Source organism: Cryptomeria japonica, chromosome 10 (genome assembly GCF_030272615.1).
Source record: "Cryptomeria japonica chromosome 10, Sugi_1.0, whole genome shotgun sequence".
In the NCBI taxonomy this organism is placed as follows: domain Eukaryota; kingdom Viridiplantae; phylum Streptophyta; class Pinopsida; order Cupressales; family Cupressaceae; genus Cryptomeria; species Cryptomeria japonica.
Window position 1 is genome coordinate 552,146,032 of NC_081414.1, and position 19,457 is coordinate 552,165,488.

Here is a 19,457-nt window from a genome sequence, read left to right on the forward strand (position 1 = left end):
TGACAAAAAGATTTGTTATCAAAATAGGGTGAATTAATCTTTGCAGGATCTATTTGCCTTATAGGAGGAAGAGTAAGGACATTTTGTTCCAATAACTTATTCATAATACTATGCAATGACTCATTCAAAGGAGTAAACTTTCTTTCTTTCTTGAAGAACTTAGAAATAGGAGGCACACCTGATGCTGCCTTCACATTGTTGTTGATGATGTTTTCATTGAATTTAATGGACTCTCTATTCAGTTTAAACTTCCCAAATGGTTGTTGACTACTATCACCCTTATCACTCGGAGCCATAGGATTTGCTTGTTCCATTTGACTCACAGTCAGTTGATAATTGTGAAGAGTTGTGCACAACTGTTGGAAAGAAGTAAACTCAGAAAACATAAGTTTTTCTCTAATATCTTTTTGTAAATTAGAAATAAAGATTCTTTGAATATCATTTTCAGGCGCTGGAAAAGAGATTTGAGCATACAAATGCTTATATCTACTAATGAAATCAGACACTTTTTCTTTAACACCTTGTTTACAATGCATTAAATCAATCAAAGTAACTTTAGGACTTATATTGTTTTGAAATTGTTGAATAAAAGAATTTGCAAGTTGTTCGAAAGAAGTAATAGAATAAGAAGGCAACGAGCAATACCATTGTAGGGCTTTATCTCTTAATGTTCTAGTAAACAGTTTTGCAAGCAACCTTTGGTCATAAGCAAAATCAGTACATATTGTTTGAAAGGTCTTAACATGTGTTAGAGGATCACCCTTACCATTATAAAGCTCCAAATGCGGAATTTCAACATGTTTAGGGGGGATAGCTCGAACAATGTCAAGAGAATGTGGGCTCGCAACATCAAATGTGGGCACACTAAACATAGATTGATTCATAGAGGCAATTTGTTGCTGTAAAGAAGAGACAGTTTGTGCAAGATTGTTAATGGTCGCTTCAGTCGAAGAGTTCATATTAGATGTGTTAGATTGTGATGGAGGTGTTATGTTATTGAAAGAAGGTAGAGAGTAGGGTGGTGGGACACTATGATAGTTAGTCATAGGAGATGATTGGAAAGGAGGAACACTACAAGGAGGAATGGAAGGGTTAAATGAATTGCCCCCTTGCGTCATGTTCATTTGTAGAGATATAAGAGGAACACTCATTGAAGGAATGAATGAAGAAGTCAGATTGAATGAAGGAAGAGGGTTGATTGAAGAAGAAGGATTGCCCCCATGACTAGTGATCATAGGAGGAATTTCTTGTATTGAAGTAGTCATTATGTTTGATGTAAAAGTAGGTATATTAGCAATAGGAGTTGTCAAAGGAATAGAATGATTAACTTGAGTAGGAGGTTGTGTATAACCTAAAGTTTCGGCACAACTCTTCATAGGCATCACATTCGAATCCACAATGTGTGCAATACCATGCAAAATATCAATTCCATTCTTATCACTTTGAACCATACGCTTTAGACCCTCAATTAATGAAAGAGCTTCACTATCAGGGTATTCTTGAGACATCCATTGTCGAAAATCATCAAATTGGTTATCCAATTTTGAAAGTTGTTCTACAGAAACCTCATGGAGAGCTTCTTCATCATTAAGAGGATTAGAGGAATTACCCATGTCCTCATTAAATAGGCCATCCAAATTAGCTTCCATCTCCTCAGTAATTAAACCTTGGAAAGACTTAATTCTAAGGCTTCGTCTAACGGGAATAGTGTAAGTAGGGCTTATTGTTGTAAAACTCATGCACTAAAGAGAGAGAGAAGATTTTGAATTTTAGACGTAGCAAATTTCAATAAAATCAGCCAATCTCCTAGATTTAAGCTGTTAAATGCAATCAGAACAATCTCCCAAAATTTCGGAAAAAATGTCCGGGACCGTGGCGAACGGAGTGCACACGGTCCTCGCAACTTTTTTCAAAATTTTCAGGGATGAAAGTTATGATGATTTTAAAGCTAATCTGAAAAAATTGAGTGATTTTATGATCTATAGATAGGCCAAATTAAAGTTGCAATCTCAAAATTGAACCCTACCAAGATTGTTGAAAAATGTAAAATTTGAATTTTGAAAAAGAAAAGGAAACTGAAATTTTGAATTTTATGATTTTAGAGGGAATACCAAAAGCAATGCAAGTTTTGAAATTTAAAAGTTGACTCGATTTCATGCAAAATTCGAATTTGAAAGTGGAAATCAAGGTTGTTGCAATTAAACACTTAATTTCAAAAGTCACAAACTGCAAAAATTTGAATAAAGCACTGAAATTTCGAATGAATGCTAACACATTTTCCAGATTTAGGACTGTAAGAAACACAATTTTGATACAAATTTCAATTTTCAACAGTTTTTGAATGATTAGAAGCCTCAATCCAAGCAATCGCTAGACCAACTTTGACTTTAATTTTGAAAGTGTTAAAATTGATAAAATCAGCCAAAATTCTGGATTTTAGCAGAAAAATACAGTAAGATCTAGCTCCTGAAATTTCGGAAAAAATGTCGGGGACGATGGCGCTCGGGGTGCACACGGTCCTCGCAACTTTTTTCCAAATTTTTCAGGGATGAAAGATATTGTGATTTTATTGCGGAATCCAAAGTTACAGCCGATTTGGAGGTGTTTTGATTAGTGAAATTATCAGTCAAAGGTTGAATCAAGAAGGTTTTAAAAATTAGGGTTTTGACATTTAACCACTTAATTTTTAGAATTAAAGCACAAATATGAATTGACAATTTGCAATAGAAGGGTAGATCTGAAACAAGCATTAACAATTAAACATTTCACAAGTTTAATTACTAAAAAGAAAATTTTAGGGTTTTTATGCAATTAGCCTCTAAAATTTGCAAAAGATCAAACATGGAAATGTAATTAAGGAAACAAAATTTTCAGATCTAACCATGAATAATCAGAATGAGGATGTTCACGTCGGGTTCACCAAAATGTAAAGCGGAAAAAATTGAACCCTAGTCGTTCTCCCCTCCCCAACTCCAAGGAGAGAGAAGGGAGAGTCACTAGGGTTGATGGTTTTCACTAAGGAGAGACTTTACATTCAAAAGAGGGGTTGAAACCCACAAGATCCAATCCCACATAATGCAAGATTGGATTCTATATGAGTTTCAAGGGTTAAGACATCAAGGATACCCTCTTTTGTAAAGAATGTAGATAGAAAGATTGAACTAGGAATGCATGTAAAGTAGGAAAGATTCGCTTATAAACAGAGATAGGGATATGGGATAAAGCTGCGGACCTGGAATTAGTAGTAAAATGTCGAGATGATGCTGTTCTGCAAATTTGAGTGAAAGTTGACGGGACGATGGTGCCCGGAGTGCACATGGTCCTCTGAAAAATCCGCGAAACGAAGGGGGATCTGTTCGTCTCTGCACAAGGATTCCAGATCTTCAATTACAGCCGCATACCTGCAACCTACACACAGAAAAGAGAGGACGATTGGGGGGTTAGGGATGAGGGGTTTGCCTTTAGGTCAAACCCCAGTTTTGGAATTAACCAAGAAATGAGAATGTTGTAAATGTAAATGTTTGTAATGTAAACAAGTACTGATACCTTGTTGTAAGAATGTTTGTATTCTTACATGCGAAGGTGTAATGTATGTAGTATGTTGTATGTTGTATGTGATCTCCTCTTCAATGGTTGAATCCTTGTCTTGAATGCAACACTTAGCCTTGAATGGAGACTTAGAATGCTCAATTGCTTGAAGGAATGCTTGAATGCTTGAATGTTTGAATGTTTGAATATCGCTTCCGCATCTTGTTCACAAATATATCCTCCTCCTTTTTGAGAGGGGAAATGTAGTTTATATACTTGTCAATTAGGGCTGATAGACTGATTTTCCCGACCTTAGGCCGACCAGGAAACATTATTTTCCAATTTGCAAACTTAAAGACCCGATGCCCACAAGAGACCAGGCCCAAAATAGGGCCAGGGACCAGGGCGCTGGGCGCCATGGTCTTGGGGGACCAGGGCACTAGGCGCCCTAGTCCAGAAGGACCAGGGCACTGGGCGCCATGGTCCCACCTCCCAGGACAGCAGGGTGCAAGGAGGATCAGGCCAGGGTGTTGAAAAATGCATTTTTTGATGTCATGAACAAGTTTCGGGGTCTCCATTCAGGTTCAACGTTGCGCCGCCATTGTGAAGACCCAAATGCAGTCGAAATTGCAAGTGTCACAATTTTAGGATGCTACAGGTATATTCATATTTGCATATTTTCTTTTACCAGCAAATAGGTCCAGGGTTACCTAGGTTTACACCGGCAGGTTTATCTTTTCCAGATCAGCACGGCACGCTAAGGAAATGATTAATTATTGTTTTAAATGAATTAAGCCGACATGTTCAATTGATTATTGCATCGGACATTATATTGTTTGTAAAATATTTTTATTGTAATATCTTGTAGAGTCGATCTACTAAAATTGGTCTTAGGTTATGGTATAAATGTAAGATCTTATTTGTAAGATCAAATGTGGAATGCGAAAAAGAATTGTGTGAAGGTATAAGTGAGATTAAGAAGAGCTATACATAAAGACATCATTTGAAGGTGAAGCTAGGTTTTTGTGAAAGCATATCAGCATTACACCTGTACTGAATCCAGCATATGAAGATGTTATTTTGTGTAGTACATTCTTATTGGATTTAACCATCCAACTGTAGTCAGTGTGACTCCCATTTTGTGATAGAGTAGTGAGCTCTAGGTTGTTGGCCTTTCTGCATGTGCAGACCCCATTTATGTACACTTACTATTTATAGTAGTATCATCTGATTGTGGGTAAGGTTTCCCACCATGGTTTTTCCCCTTACAGGGTTTCCACGTACAAATATTGGTCTCATGCATTGTGGATGACTTTGTGTTTATGTTTTATGCATTAATCTTTACCGATATAGCTATTAACTATTAAAACTATTTACGAGCATACTTAACTGGTTTACCGATATTAAGCATTAAGGTGGTTAAGTTGTTTTTGGTTTGAAATTAGTTGACAACTGATTCACCCCCCCCCCCCCCTCTCAGTTGTCTTCGGGACCTAACAATGTTGATGTTGTTGAGGAAGGTTTTTAAGGAATACTTCCTTGGAGACAACATTGTTAGGCCCAATATGGAAAGCTAATGTACTGAGAGGGGAGGAGTGAATCAGTACTCCAAAACTTTTCTTTAATAATAACCTTACTATTATGCATAAATAGAATAGTGCAGTAACATAAAATAAAGTTAAAACAAACAAATAACAATCATACATGATTCACTCCATAACACATATATTTTGGTTATGTGGAAACTCTTGGTTAGAGAGAAAAACTATGGTGGGGATGGCACCCACAACTTCACTACTGCAATAATAAAGATGCTCAGTTAGAGCTACATGTTTAGCTATTTTTGATAGCTTACCATGTTAGCAGTAACAAGATCTGCTAGATCTACCTTGCTAAAGGATTTCACAAGATTATTCTGAATGCCGCACCTGGTTAGAGGCTTTACAATTTATAGACTTGGTTAGAGTCTTTTACCCTATTAAAGGTTTCTCTTTCAGCTTCACATTTTACAATAAAATCATTACAAACATCTACAACTTTACATCTGAAATGTTATAGCAGATTCTATGTCCTCAGAATAAGATTACCTTGCTTATAGCATACCTTGGTAACCCATATAGTAACTCGGTAAACCCTTCTATTTACTTTGTTCTTTGACTGTTCTCTGAAAACCTTCTCGATGACCTCTGTGTCTCTGTAATAGTCTTCCTTCATACATATATGCACACACCTTGCTCTTAATCCATGATGTTTAAATAGATCTCTTAAAATGGTGATCCAATTCATTGCTTCAATCTTACAAACAAGATTCCTTGAATGAATAACTAAATAAAATATTTCATTGGTTAGATTGTCCTTGTAATCACACACAATCTTCTAGTGCAATTTCTAATGTATAACGGTTAGATGTGCCTCGATTCTTGTAACACGTTTTCATATGCATGTCCAGGTTCAATGTATCCGGTAACACGTTTCACTCGGTGAATATCAACTCGATGTGTTAACTTTACTACTTGATAGCCATAAAAAGATACTCGGTAGACGGCTTTGATGTACACTATGTTCTGTGACTACTTTCTTCTTTAACCGACTAGACTGTGCATACCAACTTCTCTGTTTATACGAGCTGCATGATTCGATAGTGCTAACCGACTGGAATATATAATATGAATTTGAATATAAAAACTAATGGCAACTTGATAAGTAGTAACAATCTCCTCTTTTGACTTTAGTTGAGATGTTTGACAAAAACTACTTTCAAAGTCATAACTCAAAAATCTATATACTTTGCAAAATGACTATACTTGACAATATATACAATAGTCAATGAAATAGTATATGCAGATATACTCCCCTTATCATTATTCTACATATTACTCAGATTTTGCATGCTCGGTTCTGTTCTGTGCTTGTGTGCTCTACTTGCTCTGCATGCTCTACTCAGTATACTCCCCTATATACAATACTCTAAATTGTATTATAAAAACTGTATCACTCTCCAAGTATAGTATATTACTCCCCTTATGTAGTATCCTTATGTAGTATTACTCCCCTTTTTTGACAAACATCAAAAACTTAATTTCCATCCGGGGGCGGTAACTGATCAAAAATAGATTTATACTTGTTCTGGGCATCGGTGAGTGCGACTGAAAGTGCATCCTTTACACTTTCCATTAAAAAATTTTGTGCTTGAATATCAACCAATAGTGATATTAAGCCATCAAGAGTGCTTCCCTCTTGTGTAGTTGATAGGCATGTAGCTCGGTTAATCTACTCTTGAACTAATGAGAGATGATGAAGGAATAATGTCTGGAGGGTCATTATATCTATCCTGATCTTATGCTCTTCATTTCTGAGTTCTAACTATTGGGCCATGAGCTGTTGAAGCTTGGAATAAAATTTTTGAACTGAATTAGGCTCGGTGGTCAACTTATTGGAGAGATCGGTGATCTCTTTCTCAATTGCATCAGTTTTAGTCTTGATATCTTTAATGAATAAGGAAAATGTACAAAGTTTCTAAAATAAATAAAGAATATGCTTGAGTTGAGGGGACAACTTAGCAATGAATTTGACAAGCTTTACTTTTCCTATAGCGAGAGCTTTTTGTACCTCTTCTATCATCTTTGCAGTAAGCTCTTTATCTTTTAGCTTGCTTAAGTACTTAGATGCATCAATTCTAGATGTTTCTATTTGAGTAAGGAGTTCATCCAGTTGAATATGGATGGCTGCATCGGTTGACACTGTTGCTGAAGGTAGCATATCTGTTAGCAGTGTCTTCACCTTTTGTAGTACTTTATTCTTCTTTTGAATGGCCAATTGTTTTTATTGTTCGGCCTTTTCTTTGCATAGTTCACCAAAATCAATAAGTGCTTGCCCTTTTAATTTTGAGATATCCACATTGGGCAACACTATCGGTTTAGTTAAATCAATTTTGAAACTATGCTTTCTCACCTTCTTCTCTTTATCTTTGGTCGGTTGTACTAAGACAAGTGCTTGTGAGGCTTGCTGACCCTCAGTAGGTTGCTCAGTAGATGCAACACTTTGGTCGGTTCCTATAGCCATTGTGATGTCCTTGGGTGTCTCGGTACTAGGGGTCTCAGCTGTAACATTTTCAGTGCTTGACGGTGCTTGAGACATCTGATCTTTAGTTGTATCTTTTGCTGCTTCAAACTTGTGACCTTTGGTGCTTTGTTCTATATCCTTCGGAGCTTCGGTAGAGACAGGTGGCTTGACCGGCGGATAAGGTTGAACTTGTACTATCACAGATTCACTAGATACAAGTTTTGCATAGGTAGCGCCTTCTATCATTTCTTCCTCCGGTGCTTCTGTATCCATGACATCTTCATCAACATGAATAGTGTCAGCTAGATCTTTCTTGGTAGCATCAGGACCTTTCTCAGTGACATCAGGATTGTGCTTAGTGACATCAATAATTTTAATTTGAGATTGTTCACCGACATCCTTTCGTTTAAAGATATCCAGCCATTTGGCTTTTGTCTCATTTTCTACATCAATGTATATCCCATTCATCAATTTTAAGGCTCTTTGTTTGACAAGAAATTTAGAATTGTAGGTTGTCAAATCTCCTTTATTTCTGCTATAGACATATCAAGAAATAGATGGACTAGACTTCTTTCTCTTATTTGTTTCTCTAAGTCCATTGCATATTTCCATCTATTATCAATATGTAAGTATAATTCACTCAGAAGTGACTTTACTAGTTCTAATGGAGCTAGCCGAAACTTTAGAAGTGTGCAGATGACATCTTCTTCAATTTGTCGCTTCTCATCATTGTTCCTAGTCTCATACTTAACATATCTAAATCCTACAAATCCACCATATTCTTTAAGATTGGCACAAAAGTTTTCAACACTATGAATATTTACCTTCTTTCTTTTTACAATCTGAAATTTGTTTGCATCATCAGATTCTGTATCACTAGACTCTTTTGCCAAAATGAGTCTCCGAGTAGATTTCTTGTAGGTTTTGGTTACCTTGGGAATAGTAACACTCTTTTTTTTCTTACTCGATGATGCAGCTGATGCTCTAGTGTTGGGTCTCTTTGTTGGTGGAGTCGGTAGGGCCTTTGTAATGTCTTGTTTCTTTCTTTTCAAAACTTTACCCTTAGGCAACTTGGTACTTAATGTTATTGTTGCCTCTTGAGCTTCTCATTCCTCTTCAGTAATGGTAAGAGTGCCTTTGACAGGTGTAGAGGAGGATTCTTCTCTGAATTTCTCAGATAAAACCTTTACATATTTGTAGCCTTTCTTGTAGCTTTAGGTACTACAATGCTCATTTTCACCTTTTCTTTAACTTCTTCATAAGTTCCATATCTCAGTTCGGTAGCATGCCTTGGCAATGATACATAGGCATCAATTTGTTGTTGTGTAATATCATAGTCAATCTCATAACCCATTGGTGGCAAAGATTGAGTCCTTGGTTCAACAGCATTCATATAACAGTAATCGGTGTCTACCTCAAAACATATATCATCCTTATATTTCTCTACCAGCTGTGGTGGAATCCTGTACTTGTTGTGCATCTTCTCGTGAAATTTGCTGAAATAGTCATCCATGATATCATCAAAATTATCTCCCAATTTCTTGATAAAATCATTGATTTGATGGGTGATAGGTCGGTGTAGCTCCCAAACTATTTTACCGATTGAGGGAAAGAACTTCTCAAAGTAGAAAAACATGCATACAAGAAGTGAACCAAACTTCAGTGTGTTTGCCGAGTTGTTCTTCTTTGGCTTCCTTATTGTGTTCAAGTTATCAAACAAGTTCTTCAGTAGCAATTCACATAAGTCTACTTTCATTCCCTTTTTCACTATTTTGTAGGCTAAGTCACTGCTACACATGGTACACTGTTTTCCCTTGCTGATTGGAAGAAACAGCAACCAATTACTCTAATTGCAAACTTAAGTTCTGCATTAGTGACATTGTTCAATTTTAGTCCTCAGTAATCAGATTCTACTCTTGTTAGAGTGATTAACTCCTTCTATGATATCATTTTCTGTGCTCATGCATGATCATAGATAGGATACCCGGTGATCACATGAATGATTTCCTTAGTGATTTTGAATGGTTGCTCTTCTAGCCACATAAAATCATCATGGACTCTACTTAAAACAAACTTAACCCATTGGGGTTTGAACACACAGGGATAGGCTAGGGCTTTAGTTAATCCCTTGATTTTGATATGCTCGTACTTGCTATCCATTTTGCCATTGGTACAAAGTTCATCATATGTGTCACTGATCTCAACATGACTGAGTTCTTCAACACGGCATTTGGTGAAGAATCTAACATCTTCGACTAACAAGACTTGATCAGGGATGAGTGAGAATGCAGTTTTGTCATCCGGTTCAGAGGTGACTTTAGGAGTCAAAGAGTACTTCAGGGAGGGCTTCTCCACATTCTTGACAACTACGGGATCTTGGATCTTGGGCGCCATTGTAGATTTCAGGTAAAAACTTAGCAAACTATCCTTAGGGTTTGACGGTTTACAAACGATTGGCGCTTCACACTCAGTAGATAGTAGCAATTTGACAAGATCGGAAACCAACTTAACAGTGTGATAAGATTTGATGTAAATACCTTGAAATTCGCTCTGAATGAAGTTTGATCGCCTTGATTTGCTCTACTCTACTCTCTTGAAAACTTGGTGAATGAGAATGACCACGAAAATACCTTTAAGTACACAAAATACCTTATCGGGCTCCATGTGGGTTAGGTCAAAACATTAAATGCACTCAGTTTACCTTTAACTGATTTACTCCTTTTTGTTTTAACCGAGTAACCAAATTTCCTTCATTTACCGACTTGACAGGCTTCCTGTAAAGTACTTTTGATGGAATTTCAAACTTACTAATGCATCTTAACTATGCAGATTTTAAATTTTGTACATAATAAAATAGGAACTATTATGATTTATCCTTTAGAGAATGCAGTCCCTTCATACCTTTTCTAATTAAATTGGAATAGGTGCACCTAACTCGGTAGGTAAGGTGCTTTCTTCATTTGACATGATCTCCTTCTTTTTCCAAATCATCTTAAATTTTTCTTTATCTCTTCAGTGTCTCTTCTAGGTTGATCTATGCAATCTCCAGCTAAATGTCCAAATTTGTGACAATGAAAACATGCCTTACTAGGATTTCTCCATGATCTTCGGTTGTTCATTCCAAACCTTATAAAATAGTTGGCACTAATATGTCCATATCTTCCACAACATTCACACCATATCCTTGTATTGTAATCCCATGGTACTACTGCATATTGTCGGTAAGGATTTGTGTGAGTTTGGTAACCACTAGTGTTTGCTCGGTGTGTACTCCGCATGTGATTCTTTTGCTTAAACCAACATTTCTCGGTACTATGTCCATATCTATTGCAGTTTTTACAAAACCCTTTGAATTTTGCCTTCTGATAGTTGTTAACAGACTTTGTCCTACATTGATTAGATGTGTGACCATATTTATTGCAATTGTAACAATACTCATTGGACTTAGTGATATTCAGTTGCTTACCTTTTCTGATCTGGCATATGTTGGTAGTATAACCTTGATTTCCATAGTAGTAGCAAATACGCTTCTTCCTTTTGATGTTATTCCTGTTTCAAGCTTGCTTTGATGATTCTCCTCTCTCGGTAGTATGAATTCTTTTCTCGGTAGAGTCTTTTCCTTTGTAACCAAGTCCTACATCTTTGTTGGGTCTTCTTATATTCAATTGCTCATCCAACATTTTTGATGCATCATAACTCTTCTTCAATGTTTCTTTGGATTTCATCTTTGTTTCAAGTTCATTGATCAATCTTGATACTTCAAGTTTCAATGCTTGATTCTCATCATTCTTCAGAATTGCTTCATGATGTGCATAACCTAGTTGATCTATCATATTTTGTTGAATCCCAGTTAACCTTATGATTTCATCAATCTTATCAGATACTAAGACTTCAAGTTGTTGATTCTCTCTTTGTAGATCTCTTGCTTTATCCTTAGTTGTCCTCAATGCATCTAGATTTTCAGTCATCTGTGTACTGAAATGTTCATGTTCTCTTTTCATTGCTTTTAGTTGATCAGCCAATGCTTTGTTCTTTTCTTTCAATACTCCAATCATATCTTCAGTCTCTTCAAATATACTATTCTCAGATGATGTCTCAATTTGTTCCACTAACTCTTGAGAATCCTGCAAGTCATCAGATAATCTTCTTCTTACTTTCAAAGATTTTTGCATTTGCCTTTGCATGTCTGCAATTACTTGATTTGCATGATCCAGCTCTTCTTGTAGATACACAATCCTTTGAGATTGTTTATAGCCTTCCATTGATAAGATCTTTCTCTTTAGGTAGTTAAACCCTTTTCCAAGATAGAAGCTCTGATACCAATTGTTAGGCCCAATATGGAAAGCTAATGTACTGAGAGGGGAGGGGTGAATCAGTACTCCAAAACTTTTCTTTAATAATAACCTTACTATTATGCATAAACAAAATAGTGCAGTAACATAAAATAAAGTTAAAACAAATAGATAACAATCATACATGATTCACTCCATAACACATATATTTTGGTTACACAGAAACTCTTGGTTAGAGAGAAAAAATGTGGTGGGGATGGCACCCACAACTTCACTACAGCAATAATAAAGATGCTCAGTTGGAGCTACATGTTTAGCTATTTTTGATAGCTTACCCTATTAGGAGTAACAAGATCTGCTAGATCTACCTTGCTAAAGGATTTCACAACATTATTCTAAATGTTGCACCTGGTTAGAGGCTTTACAATTTATAGACTTGGTTAGAGTCTTTTACCCTGTTAAAGGTTTCTCTTTCAACTTCACAATATTACAATAAAATCATTACAAACATCTGCAACTTTACATCTGAAATGTTATAGAAGATTCTATGTGCTTAGAATAAGATTACCTTGCTTATAGCATACCTCGGTAACCCATATAGTAACTCGGTAAACCCTTCTATTTACTCTGTTCTTCGACTGTTCTCTGAAAACCTTCTCGGTGACCTCTATGTCTCTGTAACAGTCTTCCTTCATACATATATGCACACACCTTGCTCTTAATCCATGTTGTTTAAATAGATCTCTTAAAACGGTGATCCAATTCATTGCTTCGATCTTACAAACAAGATTCCTTGAATGAATAACTAAACAAAATATTTCATTGGTTAGATTGTCCTTGTAATCACACACAATCTTCTAGTGCAATTTCCAATGTATAACGGTTAGATGTGCCTTGATTTTTGTAACACATTTTCATATGCATGTCCAGGTTCAATGTATCTGGTAACACGTTTCACTTGGTGAATATCAACTTGGTGTGTTAACTTTACTGCTCGGTAGGCATAAAAAGATACTCGGTAGACGGTTTCGGTGTACACTATGTTCTGTGACTGCTTTCTTCTTTAATCGACTAGACTATGTATATCGACTTCTCTGTTTATACCGACTGCATGATTCGGTAGTGCTAACCGACTAGAATATATAATATGACTTTGAATATAAAAACTAATGGCAACTTGATAAGTAGTAACAAACATTACTATTGTCATCCTTGCAGAAGTAGGGATGGGGATCCCTTGGGTGAGTGAATTATCCAAGCTTCTCCTCCTTGACCAAACAATGTCAGTGGCCAGGCAACCATTTCTCTTGAACCTAAATGTGGAGCACTTGATGTGTCACAGGAAATGGGCACGGATTGGCAGGGACTTCCTCCGGAAATGGTTGCTCCTGGATGACTTTCCAAACTACATGTGGCTTGAAGAATTCTCTTAGCTTATGTTGTCTAAAGAATTCTTCATGGAAGGAGGGCCAAATTCTTATGGAAAAGTTGTAAACCATCCACTACCTGTGCCCTACCCCCGCCCCCTAAGCCCCTAGTAGTTTTTTTTTCCTATGTCCTCGAAACCCAATAGGCTCAGTGGCTCACTCATTTTGGCTTTTAAGTTTTTGAGTGGCTCAAGTCTCAGACGTAAAAATTATAAATTTCCAAAGCATAAATATTAATGATAAATTTTCAAATTCCAGTTTGTTTCAATTTGCCTCTTAGAGCCGTATGGATATAAAAATGCTTTCTATAATTCTATTTCATTTTTATTAATTAAAGTTTTTCAAATTCTTTTTGTATATGAGCTACGTTATTTCAATAATTTGTTAAACAATGGAAATAAATTTAATACTGTGATCTTTTTTATGTAAAGCTTCTTCCTCTAAAAAAATCACTTCATTATCAATTATTTATACATTGATTATGGTTGATTATAATTTTATAAATATATAGTTAAGGTTTGAACTAAAACTCCAACTTACTTGTTGTTGAACTTGAATTTTTGAACTAGTGCATGCGTGGGTTGGTACTGGGTACATGCTATGATTTATAGTTAAGATTTTGTCAGATTTTGTCATAATGAAGAAATTTGAGACATTTATGATGGGTACCCGGTAGATGGGATCGCTTTCATGGAAGAGAACAAAGGGCAAGGATGTCCCAACTTCACACAAAATTGATCTGAAGTAGTATTTAGGAATGATAGCAAAAAAAACATCTAAGAACTTAGTACCAACCTTAACGGGAACTGGAAGAGTAAAAAAACCTATAGTGGGACAAGAGAAACCATCTAAGATCTTAACCACTAAATCAAATTTATTATATCAATATGTTACTTCATGCAATTGTAAAGTATAAAGATATTCTTAACTTATTACATTCACCATACATGTTGGATCAATCATCAATGAGAATCCCTCATGAGAGTATGTCTTTGATCTTTGTAGGTGATATATAGACTTATACTGGGCCATCAAGTGTTTCAAATTTCAATTTGCAATAGTCTCACTAGGATCAAAGGTAATGCATATTGCAAGTCCTCAGGAGGTGCAGGTTTATCAATAAGATTCACTACATTATTTATCAATAAAATTATATTAAACTAAATTTATGTTGAACTTTTATATATATTTTTAGTCTTTATTTATTTATTAAATTAAAATTTATATTACATTAAATTTATGTTGAACTTTTATATATATTTTTAAACTATTTTTTTAAATTATATATCGTAAACATATTTTTAAAGAGTTTTATTAAACTTTAAATTAATATTTTAGATCTAATACTGAATGTTTTCTTTTTTATATTAAACTTTTACCTTTCAAATTGTATATCAAAATTTATATTTTTATTTAGTTATTGGTTTTACTCTAGAAACTAAGTTTCATGTTTTAAACTATTTTTGAATTTCATATTTTTACAAATAATATTATCATCCATTGGATGAGCAAAGATCAACGGCTTAGGGTGGATTTCGGCCCAAATGTGGGAAGTGAACACATTTGTGAGAACTTCACTCAGAATTGAACATTTTAAATTTAATTAAATAGAATTAAGTTTATAAAGCTCTTTTTTCGGGCGGAAGTTTAAAATGATTAAACAGACCCAAAAAGTGACACGAGTATGGTGACGTGCCCGAAAAATGGCAGAAGTCATGGGACCCACGACATCTAAGAATAGGTACCATCATTTGTTGGATGAGCAAAGATCAACGACTTAGGGTATATTTCGGCCCGAATGTGGTAAGTGAACACATTTGTGAGAACTTCACCTGGAATTGAACATTTTAAATTTAATTAAATATAATTAAGTCTATAAAGCTCTTTTTCGGGTGGAAGTTTAAAATGATTAAACAAACTTAAAAAATAGACCCGAAAAGTGACACGAGTATGGTGACATGCCCGAAAACTAGCAGAAGTCATGGGACCCATGACAACTGATAATAGGTATCATCATCTGTTGGATGAGCAAAGATCAATGACTTAGGGTGGATTTTGGCCCGAATGTGGGAAGTGAACACATTTGTGAGAACTTCACCCGGAATTGAACGTTTTAAAATTATTTAAATATAATTAAGTCTATAAAGCTCTTTTTCGGGTGGAAGTTTAAAATGATTAAACAGACTTAAAAAATAGACCCGTAAAGTCACACGAGTATGGTGACGTGCCTAAAAAATTGCAGAAGTCATGGGACCCATGACATCTGACAACATGTACCATCATCTGTTGGATGAGCAAAGATCAAAGGTGTAATGCCCCTACCCTAGTCGGCCTTGTAAAACCTGTTTGACCTTGGTTGACTTCCTATGTGGCATTCTTGAATGATTGATTAACCGTGATGTAATGTTGTAGATTAGATAATATAAATAATTGTGCATACCTATTATTGTGCTTTTGCATCGATGCTTGTGTAAATGTAATTATTCCCTAATTCTTGTTATAAATCTCAAGCTAATGCCTTCATTGAATATGTATACATATGTATGTTTGCGTGACTCATGGTTGCAGGAAATTACAGGTACTATACCGCCTAGGTGTGAGGTTCATCTCCATCGGGATTCGCAGGGTGGAGTATATCTCCTTTATCCTGAGAATTTGGATTAGGTGGTCATAAAACTCTTGTCTTGCCTTAGCCATGATCAGGTGAGCATCATGTGTGGTTCGTCGAGTTCCTTTTTCGTTGAGTTGCATGTCGTGTGATTGGTGGACTTTCTTGGTTTGCGTGTCTTGCGTGTGGTGGAATGGAGTATTCTATCCTAAGTATTTAATTTAATTTAATGTGTTCATTTACGCATTTGTAATTGAGAAATCAAAATAAATAGGTTTCTTTTAGGAGATTAATCATTAATTAAAAAGATCGCTTTATTTATGTTGTAGCGAATTCAATTTATTGGTTAATTTTAAATAATGAATTTAATTAGTTTATGCATTTTGAAAAAAAAAGAAATATTTAAGTTATTTGAAATATAATTAATTTAACCTCTTTTGCATTTTGGAAAAGAAAAAGGTTAATTTTACTTATTTAAGAAAATCATTTTTTATTAGAAAAGCAAGTTTAATTTATAAGTAAATTTGATATAGTGTGAAAGATTGATTTTGGGAATTAATTTAATTAAATATTTACCCTTGTCAATATTGCAAAATATAAATGTTGGCTTAATTAATATTGAGAAATTAAAAAAAATTAATAAGAGAGAAGCATTTTAATTTTAATTAGAAAATCAAGTTAAATTATTTGAATAGTTGAAAAGAATTCTTATTTCCTTTTTATTTAAAAAGTGCTTAAATTTCAAAATTAGAAATTAGGTCAAAATGTAATTCATTTAACCTAGGTTGAAAAATATTTTGGGGGGTTGTTGAATTTTTGGAAAAGAAAAAATATGGGGATGGAGATTTGGGGATTTTGGCAAGGATGGATTTCTACAGCTGCAGGTTGGGGGCTCTTCTTCGCATCTTACCAGGAATGCTAAAGAGGTAGGATCCCAGTTTTTCCCTTTTGTTTCTTTGCTAAATCAAAATAAAAATGGTATCTAGTGGATCTTCATGAAATGCTGGTTTAAAAATATCCATGAATGCTCTTAAAATTTGAGTATTAGTGGTGAATATTGTTTGTTTTTTGGTTCAAGAATGTTTAAATGGTTTTCGTGTTTGAGCAAATCTTGTTATCTAAAAGCTATTGGTTTTTTGACAAAATCATGAACTTGCTGGAAAATTTCCCCATTTTATTGTTTTGAACATTCTAGAAAAATATATATATCTGTGACTGTAAATGAATGAGATTTAGGTTTTTGAGAAATGACAGAAAATGTTGTTTTAGAATGTCAACAATATCTCCAAATTTACAAACTGGGTTTCTATGAAATTTTTTGGGTTTCTTCATGACTTTGCATTATAACTTCTGTATGAATTTTGTATAAATAAAGTTCTGAGTTTTTGAGAAATGACAGAAACCGTGTGGTTGTTAAAACAAATTTTATTTTTTTTATTAAATTTAAATTTTGATTTAAAAAAATAAAATAAAATAAAATGTTTTAATGTTATTAAATTTTAATTAATATATTTTATTAGTTATATATTATATATTAATTATTAATTAATGTATAGATTTAATTATATGTTAATTGTGATAATTTTTATAATAATATATATTAATTGTTGATTCCTAATTTGGAGTATACTTTCAAATGCATAATAATTATTGTTTAGTCATTGCTTTATTAATTTAGGCACGTATATACATAGAGAGATATATGCTAATTCATACCTTTAGATCATGTATTTGTTTAGTATGTGCAAGGGAATTATATTTTTATGGGAGATTTTTGAATTAAAATATAATTATTATTTGGTGATGTTTAAAAATAATATATTATCCAAAGATATATTATTTTCGGATTTTAATGTTATAGGTCATTTTGTAAATTTAGAAGTGGAATACTAAAGTTTAGGAGTAATTGGAAAATGAAATATTTTATCATTGGATCTTTCTTTTGAAAATTAAAATGAGATGCTATTAGAAATAACGGAAATTTAATAATGTACCGTTGGAAAAATTAGTAAGTTAATGATATCTCATTTGATAAAATAAATGGGTTAGTTTTACTCATCCTCGGCATTGAGAAATAGACAAATGGAAATATGGCAAGTTTAATTTATTAGTATTCGCTTAGTTTAAAGTGATGGCAAGACCCTGTTATGTTTGTTTAGACTCTGTCATCTGTCTGGTTGCTTGTGTTTGGTCATAGTTGGTCAAGTCCCTAGTCAGGGAATCGTCAAACAAGAGACCTTTGTAATTACTTTTGATGTGTTCAGCTGGATCAGCTTTTATGAAGGAATCATTTATGTATTTATTGACCGAAGTGGTCGTTGTATAGTGGTTGTGTTCGCCTATAAGGCAAGATGTAAATGACATGAAACTTATGTAACCTTAACTATATTAATTGCCAGAGGGGTCTTGTAGTTGAGCAGACCCGGAGATGTAGCCCTCTAGGGGTGAACTCCGAGATCATTTATGTGTTATGTAATGCTTTTGTCTCTCTTGTTTCATTCTTAGTGCTAGTATGTATGGATTTATTTTGTAAGTGTGTAATGGGGATTAGATGAAGTTAAATTTAGAATGTAGGTATATAGTCCCCTTGTTAAATGTGGCAATTATGATCATAAAAGATTGTAGATATGAATCTGAAAAGTATTTTGTTAATGTTAATGAAAAGAAGTAAGCATGGGAGGAAACTCACTAGGTTGCAATTAATGGATTAACTTGTCATAAAGCATGTAATTTGAACGTAATGAATGGATATCAATTATGGAATTAACTTGTCATAATACCTAAATTGTAAATCTAATGGATGAACTTCTGTTAGTTACTCACCTTTTTATCTTAACAAATGAACGTCCTCATATTAGTTAAATTTCACTAAATTGGATGAAATCCAAATAGTTATTTACGTTTTATTCTAAATAAATAATCTTCACCAAATTAGCTCCATTCTAACTATAATTGGATGAACTCAATTGGTTATCCACATTATAACCTTACTGAATGAACTTCATCATAATAGCTATAATTGAACTAACAAAGGGGAAACTCATTTAGCTATTTATATTTCAATCTTAATAAATGAACCGCATCATATTAACTCTATCTTATCTATAATGGGTGAACTCATCAAGTTAGTTATATTTTAACCCCAATGGATGATCTCCATTATGTTATTTACATATTTAATCCTTAATGAATGAGTTTCATCTTATTAGTCATAATTTAACTATAAAGGATGAACTCATTTGGTTGTTTACTTTTAAACCTAAATAAATGAATCTTGATATATTGGTTACATTGTATCTAAAATGGATGGACTTGTCAAGTTAACCATACTTAAACCTTAATGGGTGAATTATTAAGTTAACTATGTTTTAACTTCATTGGGTAAAATCCCTCTTGTTAGCCGCTTCTACAATCATAATAGATGAACGCTTCATAATCTCTATAATGTTAATTCACTGAACAAATCATATCCATGTTCCAAGTAATAACATGTAATTAAGTTATTCAGTTTAATTGGATCTAATGTCATGAGTTGAGTTA